We start from the raw sequence: 20,030 nt of genomic DNA on the forward strand, positions 1-20,030 counted from the left end.
AAAAGTGCTGGAACCAACATGGGAGTGCAGATATCTCTTCAATATACTGATTTCCTTCCTTTTGGGTATATACCCAGCAGTGGTACCACGGGATCGTATAGTAGCTCTATTTTTTGTTTTTGGAGGAACCTCCAAACTATTCTCTGTAGTGGTTGTACTAATTCACCTTCCCACCAACAGTGTATGAGGTGTATTAATTCTCAGTTTTGACCCCTATTCTGAGAATGCCTCCTTTATAATGACCTTATAACAACACTGGAACATGTGCTTCCCCCATTCCACTCCTCTTCTGTCCTTCCCCAAGACAAAGTGTTACCCGAGCTGTCAAAACTGCCATAATTACAACGGCCAGATCAAGCGGGCATTCTTTAGCTAGGAGAACAGGGCTTGCCTACCAAATTAAAGGCAGGCCACTAAACAACGGAGTCTCGGGACTCTGTTCTTGGTCTGTTCTCAGCACCATGACGAGCACTCACAACTTTAAATATGGTTCACATGCCGCCAACTCCCGAAGGTTGATCTCCAACCCAACCTTCTCCCCTGAACTCAGACAACTGCGCATCCAACGTCTCCACTTGAATGTTTACTAGGTATCTCAAATGTAACCTGTCCAAAACTGAGCCTGTGCTATTGTCCTGCAGACCTGTTCCTCTAAATCTTCCTCATTCTTGACTCCTCTTTCCTGCACACTCCACAGCCCAGTGCTCGGCAAGTCCTATCAATGCACCTTCACGTATATCTAGGATCCTCCGCTACCAGCCTAGTCCAAGCCTTCATCCCTTCTTGCCTGGATTATTGCAATAGCCTCCCAACTAGACTCTCCGCTTCCACTGTAGTTCCTCCAGATTCTGGTCAACACAGCCTGCAGGATCTTGCGTAACTTAAATCAGATCATGTCACGCCTCACCAACCTCCTGTCAGAGTAAAAGCCAAATCTAGAGTTTGCCTACAAGGCCCTCCATGTTCTGGGTCTCCACCGTCTCTCTGACCTCATTCCTACCTGGTTCACTGTACTTTGGTCACAGTGGCTTTCTTGCTGTCTTTGGAACATGGCAAGCCACCTCCTGCTTTAGGGCCTTTGTCCTTACTGTTGCCCCTACCTAGAACACTCTTCCCCCAATAGCCACAGTCCTTTACTAAAACGTTTACTAAGACATTATCTGGCCACCCCATCTATCCCACCCCAACCCTGACTATCCCCCTTCTCTGCTTCCATTTTTCCCTCCTCCTTGGCACTTTATTACATTATAGCATTCTACATGTTGTACATATTTATCTTGTTTGTTGTTTTTCAGTCTCATTAGAATATAAGCTCTTTGAGAACAGGAATTTTTGTGTGTTTTGTTCACTGTTGTATCTCCAACATTTACAACAGTGCCCTGTACACAACAGACACACAGTATTGATTGATTGATTCATTGAGATGGAATCTCGTTCTGTCACCCAGGCTGGAGTGCAGGGTTGCAATCTTGGCTCACTGCAACCTCTACCTCCCAGGTTCAAGCAATCCTCCTGCCTCAGCCTCCCAAGTAGCTGGGGTTACAAGCATGCACCACCATGCCTGGCTAATTTTTGTATTTTTAGTAGAGACGGAGTTTCACCATGTTGGCCAGGCTGGTCTCAAACTCCTAACCTCAAATGATCTGCCCACCTCGGCCTCCCAAAGTGCTGAGATTACAGGTGTGTGCCACCACGCCTGGCTGGCACATAATTAAATGAATTAAAAGAGTTTTGGGTGGGTGTGGTGGCTCATACCTGTAATCCCAGCACTTTGGGAGGTCAAGGTGGGCAGATTACGAGGTCAAGAGATCGAGACCATCCTGGCCAACATGGTGAAACCCCGTCTCTACTAAAAATACAAAAATTAGCTGGGTGTGGTGGCGCTTGCCTGTAGTCCCAGCTACTCAGGAGGCTGAGGCAGAAGAAATGCTTGAACTCAGGAGGTGGAGGTTGCAGTGAGCCGAGATCACACCATTGCACTCCAGCCTGGCAACAGAGCAAGACTCTCAAAAAAAAAAAAAAAGTTTTAAGAAGAGGAGTGCCATTATCAGACTTACATTTTTAAAAAGATAACTCTCATTGGGTTAATAATAAGTTGAGGACGGACTACAGCAGAAGCAGGTGGACCAGTTAGGATCTGTGGCAGTAATCCAGGGCCACCATGTGCAGTCACGAGGGTTGTATATTGCAGCACTCCAGTGAGATGTGAAAACGTGTTCCTTAGAAATGTACGCCAGCCTTGGTGAAAACCATGGAAGTGATTAGAATTGGCAAGTCTGGCTTAATATTGAAGGTAGAGTCCACTACCATTTACCAACAGATTGAGTGTAGGATATGAAAGAAGGAAGAATCAAACCATTTCCAAGACATTTGGTCTAGGTGTAAAAAATGACAGTAGTGCAAATGATTAAGGAGCCTTTGTATTCACAAGTGCTTACTGCATTTCAAACCCGAGTACACAAGCTGAGCCCCCGAGTCCTCACCTGGCTCCTCCAAACCGTATCTCCAACTATACTTTTCTCCTGTACTGATTAAACCATTTGCTACACCATCCCTCAGCAAGCCCTGTACTTTCCAATTTCCGAGCCTTGCTCATCCTATACCAAACTGACTGCATCTGACCAAGTCCTAGCTGGTTCAAATAACTCTCCCAACCTGCCTTTTCTAATCCCCTAATTCAAAAATCTTTCGCCCAATCTCCTTCCTTCTGTGCCTCTGTAACAGCACCTACCTAACCAGGGTCGTATTCGAGGGATTTCTGTTTACAAACATTCACAAGCCCCCATCCTACCACCAATCCCCACCCGGACTGTGAGCGCCCTACAGGCAAGACCCAAATGTTGAATCACTCTCTTCTTGCTCCTCCGAATATTTACTGTGTGGTGCCTGACAGGAAGCAGAGGATCTGTAAATGCGTACTGAGTGAATATGAAAGCTTCACAAATTTCAAGGGTCAGCTTCCTTGCCGGCCAGGGATATATATGCCCTATGCAGAGCCCGGCTCCAACGCCTCTTGTAGAAAGAAGGACATTGACCAGGACATTTGCAGCGTCACAAAAGATCCTGTCAGCGCGAGGCCTGCAGGCGGCCCTCCATAATGAAATATGTGCTTCTGCAACCCCTCAAAGTAGGAACTGCAGGGTGACTCTGCATCAGCTGACTATAGGCACATTTCCAGGCTGACTGGCTGGAAAAGAAAAAAAAAAACGCGGAGTTCGACGCCGCGCGCAGCACCAAACCCTTCCCCAGAAGGGCGCAGCCTGGAAGCGGCCGCGCGCAGGACGCACACCCAAGGCGCCTGGGCCGCTCAGGACCGATTCGAGCGCTCAAACCCACAGGGTAGCTATCAGGCGCGCGCCAGCACGTAAGCAGAGCGCGAGAACGCCCGAGACGGCGGCGCAGCCAATCCCAGAGCCGCGCTCCCCAACGGCCGGCCGGAGGGCGGGGAGACAGGGGGCTCGGCCAGGACCGCGCTTCCCATTGGTTGAGACGGCACCGCCCAGCCAGAGCCCCTTTGTCCTCGCGCGGGTGCGCCTCCTGAGCTCCCAACCTGGCCAGTCACCACGCTGGCATCCCCAGCCTGTCCCCGCGGCTCCTCCTCCTTCCCCGGCCCTGTGGCCTGCCTGCTGTCCAGCATTCTTCCCCAGGGCGCTGTGGCGCGGAGGGAGCACTCCCCAAACCCCCGGAACAGAGCCTTGCGGAGGACCCGGGAGGAGGAGGAGGGACGCGGACAGGACCGGGACATTCGGTCGGGAAGGGGACACGGCCTAGAGCCCGGGGCTAGAAGGCAGGACACCTGGCTTCGGTCTGGGCTCGGCCTTTAACTACGACGTGACCTTGAGGACGGTTCCTTCCCTTCGTGGGGCCTGGGTCCCCTTCAGTAAGATGCGCCGGCAGGAAACGATGAGTCGTTTCACCTGGGAGCTGCAGGGCCGCGTGTTTAACCCAAGGCCGCTCCTGCCTGGCACATTATTCCCAATAATAAATGCCAGATCATGCTGCTGGAGACGCCGACAGAGAAGCCGAGAGGGAGGCGAGTGAGGACCCCCTGGGGTCTGGGCGCGATCGGCCCATCCTACCCTTACCCCGCTGCGGCCGCAGGGCTCGGCCTGTAGGGCGCTAGCCCCCCTTCCCCACCCGTATCCCGGCTTCCGAGCTAAAGGAACACGTGAGGCCGAACCAAACCGAGTAGAGGGCGCCGGGGCATCCCGCCCGAGCTGCAGAGACGCGGACCCCTCCTCTTACCCACAACCAAATGGGCAGGGGGCTCCGCTGCAGAGGGCTCGCCGAGGCGCTCGCCTTCACCCGGCGCCGCGCAGGTGCCGCGCTCCTGCGGGGAGAGCCGAGTGAGATTGGGGGCGCTGCCGCAGGGTCTTTCTGGAAGCCCCTCCACCAGCACTGCTGCGGCCTGCCGCCTCCGCCACGCGGACGCGCCTACACTCGGGCGCGCTGGGGCTACGCTGGGCGGGGCTCACGGCGACGTGGCTGTGGGGGGGGCCGCCGAGCCGCCTCCTCCGCCCTGGGCGCCCGGCTGGCCCTTCTCCCGCCCAGGGTGCCCTGATCGTTAGGCTCCCAGTGCGGCCGGCTCGCCCCTAAGCCGGGCGCCAGATCCCCCCGCCGCCTTCTCGCTCCCCGACCGCTGGGCGGGGGCGAGGGCCAGGGAGGTGGAGCCAGGTGCGGAAACGGTTTCAGCCTCGGGGGCTGAGGCGGCGGGGGGGTGGGGGTGTGGGTGAAGGGGCCGCTCCCCGAAGTGAGGAAAACTCCGGTGAGGAAGATGCTCTTTCCAGGTCCTGTGCGTGTGGCTGTCTTTAGAGCCCATTAGGGTTGGTTGGTTTTTAAATTTATTTTGATCAGATGAAATTTATTTAAAGGCCAGGGGCGGTGGCTCACGCCTGTAATTCCAACACTTTGGGAGGCTGAGGCAGGTGGATCACTTGAGGTCAGGAGTTCGAGACCAGCCTGGCCAACATGGTGAAAACCCGCCTCTACTAAAAATACAAAAGTTAGCCGGGCGTGGTGACGCACACCTGTAATCCCAGCTACTCGGGAGGCTGAGGCAGGAGAATCGCTTGAACCCAGGAGGCGGAGGTTCCAGTGAGCCGAGATTGCACCATTACACTCTAGCCTGGGCGACAGAGAGCTCCGTCTCACAAAAACAAAACCAAAAAAATTAAAGATTTGCTCCTCAGGGTCTTTAAAAATAAATTAAGAATAGCAGTTTCCCAGAGTTTTAATAATAGAACAACGGACGGCCATCGGCCACAGATAAGAGTTTCCTCCCAACCCCGCCCCACCGCGCCATCGCCCTGCGCCAGCACACCTCAGTTTCCAGGATGAGAAACAGGCTGAGGAGAGAAGATACCAGGACACATTAGTAGCGGAGCTATGTGAAAGGAAAATAAATCTTGGGGCCCCCAAATCACTAAGCTAAAGGAGAAAGTCAAGCTGGGAACTGCTTAGGGCCAGCCTGCCCCCATTCTATTCAAAATCACCCTCTGCTCACTGAGATAAATGCTTATCTGATTTCCCCCTTTGGAGAGGCTTATCAGAAACTCAGAAGAATGCGACCATTTGTCTCTTATCTACCTATAACCTGGGGGCACCCTCCTCAATTTTAATTGTCCCACCTTTCCAGACTGAACCAATGTTCATCTTACTTATGTTGATTGATGTCTCATGTCTCCCTAAAATGTATAAAACCAAGCTGTGTCCCAACCACCTTAAGCACATGCCAGGACCTCCTGAGGCCGTCTCATTTGCGTGCATTCTTAACTTTGGGAAAATAAACTTCCTAAATTGATCTGGCTCAGATTTTGGGGGTTCACAACTATGTTTAGGTAAAGTAAAGAGAAGGAATGAATAGAATGAAGAGAATGAATGAAACTCACAAATACAGGAAGATGAAAACAGGAGGAGGGAAGTACTGGCCTGATGAAGATTTAAAGAAAACTGTAGACCGGGTGCCGTGGCTCATGCCTGTATTCCCAGCACTGTAGGAGGCTGAGGCGGGTGGATCACTTTAGGCCAGGAGTTCGAGACCAGCCTGGCCAATGTGGTGACACCCTGCCCCTTGTAGTGGCACATGCCTGTAATCCCAGCTACCTGGGAGGCTGAGGCAGAATAATTGCTTGAGCCTGGGAGGCAGAGGTTGCAGTGAGCTGAGATGGTGCCACTGCATTCCAGCCTGGGCAACAGTGGGAGACTCTGTCTCAAAAAACAAACAAATAAATAAAACTGTTGGCTCTGTCCGTCCATTCTGTGAGCTTCTGGAGAGCTAAGGCTATCTTCTTTATCCCCAGCTCCTGGCACATACAGCCTTGAAGACTGGGAGAATCATGAAGGGAGGATGCACTTGGTTTTCTGTGCCCATTTCACAGATAGACTCAAGCCTGGATTTGCTCCAGTGACGGTATTTCAGAACATTAGGCATATAGTACCACAGGGTTAAAAATAAATCACTATACTGAAATTACACCTTGAGGATTATGCTTTGCTAGAAAAGCAGTTAAAGGAAGAATTCCTCTTTACCCCAAGGGAAAAAACGTAGATCCTGACTCTGAGAATTAAACTGAATTGTAGTCCTATTTGCATAAGACTGAAAAGGACATTTGACCTTTCTGAGGTTGTATTACACGCCTGGCCTTACATCTTCCCAGCCCAGCTTTGCTGTGACAACCAGCTGTGAACAGGTGTAACCTGAGGGCACCTTGCCCCAGCTGCACCTGGTATTCTGCATCTCTGGCACTGCAACCTGGGACCCTCGCAGGAATCCGCGGCCCACTCTGACACATGAGTAAACCTGGAAGTGCAAAGGAACACCTCAAGGGACAAACTTTGACCAAAGAGCAGGCAGGAACTCCTGGAAAAATACTCTGCTCTTCCAGTCTTCCAGCGGGCAATTCTGAGATATGTTCTATACAGCTCCTAAAATGATAGCATTCTGTTTGCCCATAGTAGTGACCAACTTGATCAACTCACGAATACACCCTTGGATGCCATTCTCTTTCCCTCCTTCCCTATTTGACTCTTTCCAGCACTCCCCTCCAATTCCTTGGGATTTTGTTATGTAGCTTTAAATGATTCCAAACCCTTTCACTTTGCTGTGAGAGTGACATTGTTTTACTGTGATTAGAACATGCAGTGAACTCTCCCTAGCCAAGGGAATGTCATGTCACACCTTATCAGACCCCGCATGGGAGCTACTGATCTCAACCACTGGACTCCAAAACACATAGAAACCCAAGATTTTGACAGACACTTGGAGAGCTTAGGATGTGGCCGGGCCACCCTCTGGAAGCCTTGAAGCTATTTTTGAAGCCTCATCTCACAAAACTGGCACCACTCTCTAGCAGCAAGAGACCTCACGTGTCTTCATGGATTTCCATTGTATTAGTCAAGCTGTCCCTCCCTAGAACCTCTCCTAGAAAGTTGTGTCTCAAACTCTGATTGGACTTTGCATCCACAGAAGTCTGCTTTCCATCCTAAGTGGGCAATTGAACTTTTTTTTTTTTTTTTGAGATGGAATCTCACTCTTGTCGCCCAGGCTGGAGTGCAATGGCATGATCTCGGCTCACTGCAACCTCCGCCTCCCAGGTTCAAGCGATTCTCCTGCCTCAGCCTCCCAAGTAGCTGGGACAGGTGCCCGCCACCACGCCCAGCTAATTTTTGTGTTTTTAGTAGAGACGGGGTTTCACCATGTTGGCCAGGCTGGTCTTGAACTCCTGACCTCAGATGATCCACCCGCCTCGGCCTCCCAAAGTGCTGGGATTACAGGCATGAGCCACCACGCTCAGCCTCAATTGAACTTTAATAATTGGACTTTAAATGAAATTGGAACTCATTCATTATGTGATTAATGTAACTTGTCTGTTGAGTGTATCCCCTGTGAGATTTGTTCTCATTAGTCTCCCCCTTTTTAACAATTGTGAAAAAGAAAGACCTCTTTGTATGGCAATAAACTGTGTGATTCATGAAATCATACCTTGATCTTCTCCTTATTTTAACCATACAAAACAGATTCATTCCCCAAATAAACTACCTATACACAAGTCCTTGCTCAGGCTCTGCTATTTGGGGGAACCCAGATTAAGCCAATGGTTAACCCAAAAGAGACATCTCAGCTTATCTTTCCCAACCCTGCTAAGGAAGAATTTATTTGTTTGGTTTGCGCTTTTTCTCCTTTATTTCCCAAAGGCTCTGCCCCTTAGGGCATCACGAGTGAACTCTGACACAGATAGTAGCAAGAGACTCCCAGGAGAAAGGGCCAGCTGAGGAGTTGGGACTGGGTTAAGGGGTCAGACAAAGCCATTCTCAGCCCCACCTTCAACCTTTCCCCTCCTTCTACCGTTCTGGTTGTTGACTTTGGAACTGGAGAAACATTCGGCTGTGAGGTTGAACATAGACAGTCTGTGGAAATCAGATCACTCCCAACACTGCATGAACCAAGATTCTGTCTCCCTCCCCCTACTATAAATCCACCTCCTCTCTGTTCAGATACAAGGCCTCAGGCCAGGGTATTCCGCACTTAGCACACTCTCCTCAACCCGGGGAGGTACTGTTGCAAATTAGCAAGCTAGTTTTGGGAGGGAAACAGTCCTTACTCCTTGCCTTCAAGGAGGTGTGAAAAGTAAAGTAGAGGTTAGTCTCCAAAGACTTTCCTCCCCTCTAATTAGGAATAAATAGTAACTTCTCTTAGAAGCAAAATTTATTCAAAGACCTGTGCTAACATTCTTAAATATCTGCTAGCCGTAATAAAGAAATCATATGTTCTTAGCTCCCACAATTTAGCCTAAATATTTGCCCTGGCATGCTTATACTGGTCCAAGCAAGCATTAGGTCATAGCCTGTTCCTCTTCCTTATTTGAAGGTATTTTTACCTTTCTCAGCATTCCACAAGTTACTTTCTCCTTCCTTTGTTCTCCTCTGCCTTTACGTCTTTTAAAAAGTTCTAAGTTACTAGCCAGTCGGGACAAATACAGAATGTGAGGTCCTGTTCCAGCCAATGGAAACCGGACACAGCAGTAGGGCAGATGCGTCAGGTTATAAATGACCCTGTCTCCTTTGTTCTGTGTACGCTCATGGCAAAACTGCTGGTGAGTGTACCCTTTCGGCAGAAAGTATAAAAATGGCCTTGCTGAGGAAATTAAATTTATGTTCAAGTGCTATTTCTTTACAGCACTGAGGAACAAGCATTTCAAATAGAGGTGTGAAAGGAAAATATCTTGGGGCCCCCACATCACTAAGCTAAAGGGGAAAGTCAAGCTGGGAACGGCTTAGGGCAACCCAGCCTCCCATTCTATTCAGTCATTCCCCTGCTCACTGAGATAAACGCTTATCTGATTGCCTTCTTTGGAAAGGCTAATCAGAAACTCAAAAGAATGCAACCATTTGTCTCTCACCTACTTGTGACCTGGAACCCACCTCCCTGTCCCGCTTTTGCTTCAAGTTGTCCACCTTTCTGGGCCAAATCAATCAATGTTCATTTTACATATGTTGATTCATGTCTCACGTCTCCCTAAAATGTATGAAATCAAGCTGTGCTCTGACCACCTTGGGCACATGTTGTCAGGACATCCTGAGGCTGTGTCACGGGTGTGCATCTTCAACCTTGGGAAAATAAACTTTCTAAATTAACTGAGACCTGTCTCAGATTTGGGGGGGTTCACATTTTGGTAACCATGGAGGGATTCTGAGTGGAGATGCCCCTGACTTTTGATAGATCTATTGGTGCTTGGTAGCAGCATGAGCTAACCTTACGGCTCTAATCAACAGGACAATTTGCTGAGGTCTGGGAGCACCCCCTCCAGAGAACCCTTGATCTCCCCAGATTTGGTCAAGATCTAGAGTTTATTATTCTGTACAACTCCCCCCACCCACCTTTTTTTTTTGGAGTTTAATTTGCTTCCAACAAGGAAGGCAGTATTTCCTCTTTCCATGACGATAGAAGGCCGACAACTCCTTTAGGGAGCTTGAGCTCCCTCCCAGCAGGGAAGATGAATTTGAGGTTTTTCCTGCTTCTAGGATGGCAAAAAGCAGTCTTCAGCCCGAGACCCATCCCCAGGTAAGTAGCTGAGTTGGGTTTTGTCTTGGCTGAAGTTTAACAACCAGCTGGTCTGAATTTCTCCTTCACCATTAGAGTGAGCAGCGATCATATTGTTGGGGTTTTGTTGTTGTTTGTTCCGGTTGCTCTCCCAGCAGTTTGACCAACTCTACCAGACTTGGTCCAATCCGAGTGAGAATTCCAAATTATGGGTAACAAAGCCTCTCTAATCTGGCCAAAATTTCTCACAGCTAAACAAAACAAAACAAAACAAAACAACAACAAAAACATGCACTTGGTTTCTGTGTTTGCTTCCTGTCTTAAAAAAAAATCTTTCTTTCGTTTACTTTTCTTCCACCCTATACCTCCTTCTCCCTTTGCCATTTGCAGTACCAAAAAAATCTAGAGAAGGCTTCTAATGACTTGAACCCCTTTAAAGAATTCAGAACAAAGGGGCCACTCACCCCTTTTGGAGTGTTCTGTTTTCTTTGTGAAGTTTCAAGAGTCATGGGTGGATTCTTCTTATATCTAAAGCTCTGTTTTTCTGTATTGCATGACCTGACCTCTTTGGCTCTGGGGGAACCAGAGATGACCTTGCACTGTGAGAGGATTTCACCTTGGAGCATATAATGGCAGACAAGAACTTCAAAGTTACAAGTGGCTGAGCACATTTTACAGGAAGTGGTCTTGGCTGGTTTCTTTTCTCTCCTAGGAAGTTGTTGTTTAAGGATCCTAATTCTAGTTCAGAGATGCATTCTAAAGTGTCTCCTCTATTGCTTTTCCTCCCCCAAATTAATCTCAATTCGTTTTGCTGTGTGCATTTGTGTGAGGAACTGAACTGTTGTTTTCATAGGCAAATGAGAAACTGAGTTTTCTCAGCTCCAAAAAGAAAGGACATTTGCTCTTCCCAGCGAAAGGCGCCCCTGGGTGACCAGGGACCTCGTGGGAGTGTCTGGGGAGTTGACCCCCTGCAACATGCAGTGGCCCCACAGGGAAATCCCCAACAAAAATTAATTTTAAAAATGGGTCATCGAGGAAATGCATATAAGGGCTGATCACCTGGCATTTTGAGCCCTCTCAGAGGTCATAGACCTCTGGAGAGAGAAACTGAGATGCATAAGAGGTTGGAAACAACTCAGTGATGATGCACTGTGGAGTCCTGCCCACAAGCAGCTCACATCGATCCACCACACACAAACCCTAGGCCACATCTCCATTCTTCCTTTTAAGAAAAAAAAAAGAAGGGGGAAACAAATAATCTGAGAATGAGGAGAAAACAAGGAGAATGACCCCCTTTAGAGCACCTTATTGGTTTTATGGCATCTCTATTTGCCAGAGCAAAATGGAAGTAATACAGTCTTTGTGCAAATTTACATTAAGGAAAAAGAGCCCTAAGGACAACCTGCAAATTCTAGAGTTCCTAGTCCCTTTTTCTCTATTTTCCTTTCTGCCATGCTTTAAGTATGCTGTTATTTTTCCACTGAGATAAAACCACTGTTTGGATCTAACAGTTTTTTGGGTTTTTCTTGCAAGCTGGCAAATTTGTATTTATCTCATGGCTAAAGTACTGGAGTAAAAGTTATAGAATCTGTGTGTGTGTGTGTGTGTGTGTGTGTGTGTATGTGTGTAGGTACATGTAGATGTGTATATATTTGAAGGCCTTTATGATAGATGTCTATAATTTTATGTTCAATTGTTAATTAAATTCATTTTAATTTCCCTCCAGCTCACCAAACTTTCACTTTGTACCTTATGATGTAAATTTTGCTGTCTGACTTTTACCTGAGTTGTTTCCCTTAACATGCAAATTTAAGACTATTAGCTGACAAGAAGAAAAAGAAGACCCTTTAGAATGCATCTCCGAACTAGAATTAGGATCCTTAAACAACAATTTCCTAGGAGAGAAAAGAAGAATGAACAAGGAGAGCTTGGAGGTTAAAAGCAAGATGGAGTCAGTTAGGCAAATCTTTTTCATGTCTCTGTTATAATTTTGCAATGATGGTTCCTTAACTTTAAATGATGACTATCACAGTTTTCATAAATAATCTAAAACAATTAAAATAATTAGGTGCATGTAATACTTGTAGACAAACTCATAATTTAGAATCTAAAGTTATATTAAGTAATAGATGTTTCATTATATGGGTATTTTCCAATAAAAATATATTTGTAGGAAAACATTCTTTTAAAAAAGTGTGTCATTTTTAAAAAGATGAGTAGTTTTTGTCTAATTCAAAGCTTATTTAAAGGTCATGTTTAAAACAATATAAAATGAAATAAAAGAGATGTAAAGAAAGTTATGGCTGGGAGCAGTGGCTCACACTTGTAATCCCAGCACTTTGGGAGGCTGAGGCAGGCAGATCACTTGAGGTCAGGAGTTTGAGACCAGCCTGGTCAACATGGTAAAATCCCATCTCTACTAAAAATACAAAAATTAGCCAGGCATGGTGGTAGGCAACTGTAATCACAGCTACTTGGAAAGCAGAGGCAGGAGAATTGCTTGAACCCTGGAAGCGGAGGTTGCAGTGAGCTGAGATCTTGCCACTGCACTCTAGCCTGGGTGACAGCAAGACTTCATCTAAAAAAAAAAAAAGACAGTTATAAAAATAAAGAGGTTTTTTCTGGTAAGAAAGCTTAAAGATAAATAATTTCATATAAGAAAGAATCTTGTATGGTAAATTTAGTCCTAGAGCAAAATGACTGGTTGTTTAAGAAAGAGGGATGTTAAGGACAAACCAGAAAGTCCAAGCATGTCATGAACAGTCTGTGTAAGTCACAATAAGAGGATTTATTTTAGAAAACCTATATGATCAAGTTGTCATATTATTATTAAGTTTTGGTTTGCTTAGGGAAAAAACTGAGATTAAAATTTTTTTTTTAAGTTAAGGTTATTACACCCATATATCTCTCTGTATGAGCTTTTAAAGTACTTGTGACATTTAGTTACAGGGCTTTGACTCCTGGGTGTAAAAAAGATACCAAGTCCTGCTAAAGTTTAAACACTGACAGCAATTAAAGTCCGATCTTTAGTCTCGGTAGCAGGTGCCAATCAAAATAAACTGCATTCCTGAAACACAGGGCCAAAAATTCAAGTTATTCAACTTCTCTAGGCCCAGGGAGTATCTCAGGAAAGGGGCATGTGAGATTGTAAGAGCCAATGTTGAGAGATAAAATAAGTTCAGTTTCTCTATAAATTAATCATTAATGTCAAAGGCACACTGATGCAAGACCAGCATATGAGCCCATGTCAAATTAACAAGGTTTTTAGGAAATATTAACCAACTCCTAAGTAAAGGTTATAAAGATTATGAAAGGCTTATGGAAGTTATAGCTTATGGTCAAGATTAAAATTTTATAGATTGTTTATAAAATTTTAGAGAACAAATTTAATTGGCTTCCTGCTGTGTTTTGTTTTTTGTTTTGTTTTGTTTTTGAGACAGAGTTTTGCTCTTGTTGCCCAGGCTAGGGTGCAATGGCGCAATCTCTGCTCACCGCAACCTCCGACTCCCGGGTTCAAGCGATTCTCCTGCCTCAGCCTCCCTAGTAGCTGGGATTACGGGCATGTGCCACCGTGCCTGGCTAATTTTGTATTTTTAGTATACAAAGGGTTTCTCCATGTTGGTCAGGCTGGTCTCGAACTCCCAACCTCAGGTGACCCACCTGCCTTGGCCTCCCAAAGTGCTGGGATTATAGCCATAAGCCACCGCACCCAGCCAGCTTCCTGCTGTTTTTACTAGGGCTTATTGTTTGGAAAATTAACTCTCTTTTCTCAAAGAGAAGGTTTTTGCCTTTTTTTAAAATCCTTGAGTTATCACTTTGGTCAAATGAATGACTTATTTTACAATAACCTGTGATATCAAGTGTTTTAAACCTTTGATATTTGATAACCTTTCCCAAATCAAACTATAAATTGTGTCTTTTTCTACTTGAATTAATCCTTTAAGATATTAGGTTTCCTGAAGTCCAAAATGACATAATTTGGCTTATTTGGTATAAAAATCATACAGGAAACTTTGTCAAATATGAAATGGTGTTTGGCTTTCTTTGGGCTGTATTTATATAAATATGTTATTGGTATGTGTTCCAAAATCACAGGAAACTCCTATAATTTTGAATGACTTAATGTACATTATCAGTAATAATTATAATTGTTATGTTAAATTGTTGCTGCCACAGAGATAAGTTTCTTTGTCAGTTGTGTCTTTGACTGTGGCTTCCTTAAAACCTTTTGTCATCCACAAACAATTGTCTTGTTTTGGTCCTCCTTAGAAAGTGATTTTATAATCAACTATAGAACTCTAACAGGTGTTCCTAGATGCAAGTTTCTGATAACTTTGGAGATTGGAACATTAGAATAGAGAAAAAAACTTTCAGGACTCTTATGGAGAACTGAAATGTTCATGAATATCAGAACAAAAGCTAACTGTGTGAGCTGAACTAATGAAAGACTAAAGTAATCTTTTAAACTTTTTGCTTAAAATGTTCCTGATCCTTTGTTTTGTTTTTCAGAAACAAGAAAATGTCTTTTAAGCTATTTACAGCTTTTAACAATTGAGTAAAGTATACTCCTATGAACAAAATTTAGAGCATATTTGTTTCTACCTGATTTCTCCAAAATTTGGGAACTATGTGTGAGTATTCTTAACTTATGACAATACAGTTATTTGCATAAGTGCGATAAGAATCTGTTTTCATTAGTAACAGGACACAATTGGAGAAACTGAGTATTTTACTAAAATTTTGACTGGAATGGTGTGCTTTCCTTTAAGGATTCAAACTTGACTTATGGAGGCAATAAAAGCCCATTGGATAAACTGCTGTGATACCTTTGTCTACACGGCCACTGTACAGGGTTCCTGATATGTGGTAAGTAAAGAATGTCACTTTCTGACAGGCCCAGGAACCCCAAGTTTATCTTGGAACATCAAGAGGAAAGGATCACTCAACTCATAGGTACTTGATGGCACAAATCTATAGCTGGGCTCAGCTTTAAAAAAATGTCTTATCTGAGATTCCTTCTACGGAACAAAGTTCCATCAAAGCCAATTTAAAAGCCCATGTAAAGAATAATTACTCTTGCTGCGTGGCACACAAATAATCAGGCCAAGTATAATGAAGGAAATCAGTCCTACCATGATTTTTCTTTAGTACAATGGTAAACTGGAGAGAGAAACATTATGATTCAAAACTATAGTACAGCAGTTGTTAGATTCTAGTCTTGCCTAATGTTTCTTGATTTTTATTATTTTTTAAAGTTTGAACCGAATTCTAACTTTTCTTGGCTCCAACTCTTCAAAGTAATTTTTGTTACTTTGTTTTCAATTTTTTTCTTCTTCTTTTCCCATTTTTCCTAATTTGGAGTCACTGAAAAATGAGCTGTGCTTTCATAAAGCCCCACAAACTGAAGCTAGACAACCTTTGGAAGAAAATAACAGCAACCTTATTTACATACATTAGCCACTTTCATACCTGCCTACTGATGTATAAACCTCAGAGTAATGTGGCCTATATCGATTTTCTAGGATTGTTCTTTTGTTTGTTGTTGTTTTTCTACCTTCCTCCCCCTATTTTCTCTTCAAAGGACATGAGACTTCACAACCTTCTAAATATGAGCTTTCCTAATAACTTGGGACCTACCCATCTAGGAATAAACCATCCTAGCCATGAGACACCAGATGAAACCGGGGATGAGAGACTCATTTTCTCCTAAAATGCTTTCTCCAAAAGATTTTAAAAAGAAAAGGAGGGAAATGTGAAAGGAGCATAAATCTTGGGGTCCCAAAGTCACTAGGCTAAGGGAAGAGTCAAGCTGGGAGCTGCTTAGGGCCAACCTGTCTCCCGTTCTGTTCAAAGTCATCCCTCTGCTCACTGAGAAAAATGCATATCTAACTGCCTCCTTTTGAAAGGCTCATCAGAAACTCAAAAGAGTGCAATTGTTTGTCTGTCATCTAACTGTGACCTGGAAGCCCCCTTCCTGTCCTGCTTTTGCCTCCAGTTGTCCTACCTTTCTGGGCCAAACCAATGTTCATTTTACATATGTTGATTGATATCTCATGTCGCTCTAAACTGTGTAAAACCAAGCTGTGCTCTGACCACCTTGGGCACATGTCATCAGGACCTCTTGAGGCAGTGTTACAGGTGCACATCCTCAACCTTTGCAAAATAAACTTTCTAAATGAACTGAGAGACCTGTCTGAGATTTTGGGGTTCATGGAGGGAAATGAGGCATGTATGTAAGCTAAATGAATCATTAGAAGTCCTGTAAGTCTTCTAAAAAGGGACAAATAAGTGTCATCAGAGTTCTAATAAGGGTTCAGGATAGACTTTGTAGAAGAGGTAGTATCCTGAAAGATTCTCAGTCAGAATGAAGTACCCTAAAAGAGGCCCCTGACCTGAGAGGTGATGGTGTTCTCTCCTGTCTCTTTGCCTCCTAGGTCACGCTCTCCTCCAATACCAGCTGAATTTAATCATTCCCAGCCCCTCCCTTGCTGGATCTGGCCCTGCCCAGGGTCTGAATGCCCCGGTCTTCTCTGCCCTCAGTATTAAGTGCTCAGTGTTAATTTAGGACAGTGCCGGTTAAATCCTGCCCTTAGGCAGCCACCTCCAAGTCCTCACAGAGCCAGTGTGCAGCCTGCTTTGCTGAGTTCTGCTGGGGGATAGAGAATAAAAACACTGTCTACTGCCCCAAACCCCACAGTCTTCTGTTTGTTTTGTTGCAATTGAATTTTATTAAAGTTTTGTGAGTTTTTTTTTTTTTTTTTGCTAGAAATCATACCCTTAATCTGTAGAATTTTACAAGTATTGAGTAGCTTTTACTGGAATTGACAGCAAAGGAAAGAAGCCCAGTATATTATTCTGTGCTGCTTCTAAAACAAAGCTGTGGTGCTCAGAATCTAGTGTGTTGAAAAGAGCCTTTGACAGCTGATCTTAACGTGACTGTAATACTGAATTCTGTGGATGAATGAGAACTGGAGGATCTGCCTTTTCCTTGCAGTGAATGAGCAAGTAAAACAAGTGCTTGACCTCAAGGGAAAAAGATGGAGAGTATCAGGCATCCCCACCCACTTTCTATCACTTAACTCTTACGTATTCATTAATTGAGTGTTTGTTTAAGCAGAAGCATTTTGTGCATGGGTATGGGTTGTCTGCAAATGTAAGCAATGTTCTTTTGAGGTAACTGGGATCTTGGAAGAGGGAACAATATGAGGATATTTGATTTAAAAAAAAAAACCACCTCTGCCCATCCTGCCCTAAGCTACAGCAACCCATACAATTTATTCATTCATTCGGTTTGCACTGATTGAGTCCTTATGATATCTCAGTGATTGTGCTATATTCTTAGAGTGGAATCATAAATCAATGCAGGCTCTCTGTTTGCAATAATACTACAATTTAGCAATAAATCGTTGATTTCTATGTACCAGCCACTGTGCCAAGTGCCCTCTATGCATTATTTCACTTACTTTTGCAACAATTCTAAAAGTAGCTTAAGATTATTCCCATTTGCAACTGAAAACATTGACAGTTAGCAGGTTCAAATAACTTGCCCACAACAATACAACCAGGAGTGGCAAAGACAGATCCCACCCAAGTCTGTCCTACTCCAAATGCTTTGGTTTAAGCACACCACCAATTGTTCTGAGGTTCTTTCTTTGAAGAAAGGGATTTTTAAAATTCCAGTTTCTGTGGCTATTTGGAGTACAGATTTTTTTTTCCTTTTTCTAGAGTTACAGAAACTCAGCATGGAGTACAGAATTTTTTATAATCAGCTGGGCATCATTCATATGGATAATCCAACAGAAGCTGAAATTGCTTTGTTACACAGAAATTTCATTCAATTAGTACAATACAGATGGCAATTTCTGATGTCTTCAATGAGGAAAAGTTATAGGTTCTAGTTGATTATATTGATGTGTTTTGGCTGTGTCCCTACCCAAATCTCATCTTGAATTGTAGCTCCCGTAATTCCCTTGTGTTGTGGGAGGGAAAATTGTTGTGGGGAAAATTGAATCATGAGGGTAGTTTCCCCCATACTTTTCTCGTGGTAGTGAATAAGTCTCACGAGATCTGATGGTTTTACAAGTGGAAACCCCTTTTGCTTGGCTTTCATCCTCTTTCTTGTCTGCCACCATGTAAGATGTGCCTTTTGCCTTCTGCCGTGATTGTGAGGCCTCCCCAGCCATGTGGAACTGTGAGTCCGTTAAACCTCTTTTTCTTTATAAATTACTCAGTCTTGGGTATGTCTATCAGCAGCAAGAAAACGGACTAATACAGTAAATTGGTACTGGTAGAGTGGGGCACTGCTGTCAGGGTACCTGAAAATGTGGAAGCAACTTTGGAACTGGGTAACAGGCAGAGGTTAGAACAGTTTGGAGGGCTCAGAAGAAGATAGGAAAATGTGAAAATTTTGGAACTTCCTAGAGACTTGTTAAATGGCTTTGGCCAAAATTCTGATAATGATATGGACAATGAAATCCAGGCTAAGGTGGTCTCAGATGGAGATGAGGAACTCAGGAACTGGAGCAAAGGTGGCTCTTACTATATTTTAGCAAAGTGACTAGCAGCATTTTGCCCCTGCCCTAGAGATCTGTGGAACTTTGAACTTGAGTGAGATGGTTTAGGATATCTGGCAGAAGAAATTTCTAAGTAGCAAAGCATTCAAGGTGTGACTTGGGTGCTGTTAAAAGCATTCAGTTTTAAAAGGGAAACAGAACATAAAAGTTTGGAAAATTTGCAGCCCGATGCAATACAAAAGAAAAACGCATTTTCTGAGGAGAAATTCAAGCTGGCTGCAGAAATTTGCATAAGTAACGAGGAGCCAAATTGCCAAGATGATAGAGAAAATGTCTCCAGGGCATGTCAAAGACCTTTGTGGCAGCTCCCTCCCATTACCGTCCCGTAGACCTAGAAGGAGAAAATGGTTGCGTGGGCTGGGCCCAGGGGCCCCCTGCTGTGTGCATCTCAGGGACTTGGCACCTTATGTCCCAGCTGCTCTAGCCATGGCTGAAAGGGGCCAAGGTACAGCTCAGGCTGTGGCTTCAGGGGGTGCAAACTCTAAGACTTGGCAGCTTCCATGTTGTGTTGAGCCTGCGGGTGCACAGAAGTCAAGAATTGAGGATTGGGAACCTCCACCTAGATTTCAGAGGAGGTATGGAAATACCTGGATGTCCAGGCAGAAGTTTATTGCAGGTGTGGGACCCTCACAGAGAACCTCTACTAGGACAGTGAAGAAGGGAAATGTGGGGTTGAAGCCTCCACACAAAGTCCCCACTAGGGTACTGCCTAGTGCAGCTGTAAGAGGAGGGCCACCGTCTTCCAGCCCCCAGAATGGTAGGTCGACTGACAGCTTGCACCATGTGCCTGGAAAAGTCACAGACACTCAATGCCAGCCCATGATAGCAGTCAGGAGGGAGGGTGTACCCTTCAAAGCCACAGGGGCAGAGCTGCCCAAGACCATGGGAACCCACCTCTTGCATCAGCATGACCTGGATGTGAGACATGGAGTCAAAGGAGCTTTAAGATTTGGCTGCACTGCTGGATTTTGGACTTTCATGGAACCTTTAGCCCCTTCGTTTGGGCCCATTTCTCCCATTTGGAATGGGTATATTTACCCAATGCCTGTACCCTCATTGTATCTAGGAAGTGACTAACTTGCTTTTTGTTTTGTAGGCTCATAGGCGGAAGAGACTTGCCTTGTCTCGGGTAAGACTTTGGACTGTGGACTTTTGAGTTAATGCTGAAATGAGTTAAGACTTTGGGGAACTGTTGGGAAGGCATGATTGGTTTTGAAATGTGAAGACATGAGATTTGGAAGGGGCCAGGAGTGGAATGATATGGTTTGACTGTGTCCCCACCCAAATATCATCTTGAATTGTAGCTCCCATAATTCCTATGTGTTGTGGGAGGGACCCTGTGGGAGATAATTGAATTGTGGGGGTGGTTCCCCCCACGGTTTTCACATGCTAGTGAATAAGTCTCATGAGATCTAATG

The 20,030-nt window shown here is 44.9% G+C and overlaps 1 protein-coding gene and 1 pseudogene across 1 annotated transcript in view; one reads left to right on the forward strand and one right to left on the reverse strand.

The window, feature by feature from the left end:
- BDH1 (3-hydroxybutyrate dehydrogenase 1) overlaps nt 1–4,462 on the reverse strand; it is a 45,138-nt gene extending 40,676 nt beyond the window's left edge. Inside the window, exon 1 of the mRNA XM_063622249.1 lies at nt 4,246–4,462. The gene's annotated coding sequence lies outside the window, so the exon portion shown is untranslated. The remainder of the gene's footprint in view (nt 1–4,245) is intronic.
- On the forward strand, nt 3,551–7,953 carry LOC134733231 (uncharacterized; annotated as a pseudogene).
- The last annotated feature ends 12,077 nt before the right edge of the window (nt 7,954–20,030 follow it).

This window comes from Symphalangus syndactylus, chromosome 17 (genome assembly GCF_028878055.3).
Source record: "Symphalangus syndactylus isolate Jambi chromosome 17, NHGRI_mSymSyn1-v2.1_pri, whole genome shotgun sequence".
Taxonomy (NCBI): Eukaryota; Metazoa; Chordata; class Mammalia; order Primates; family Hylobatidae; genus Symphalangus; species Symphalangus syndactylus.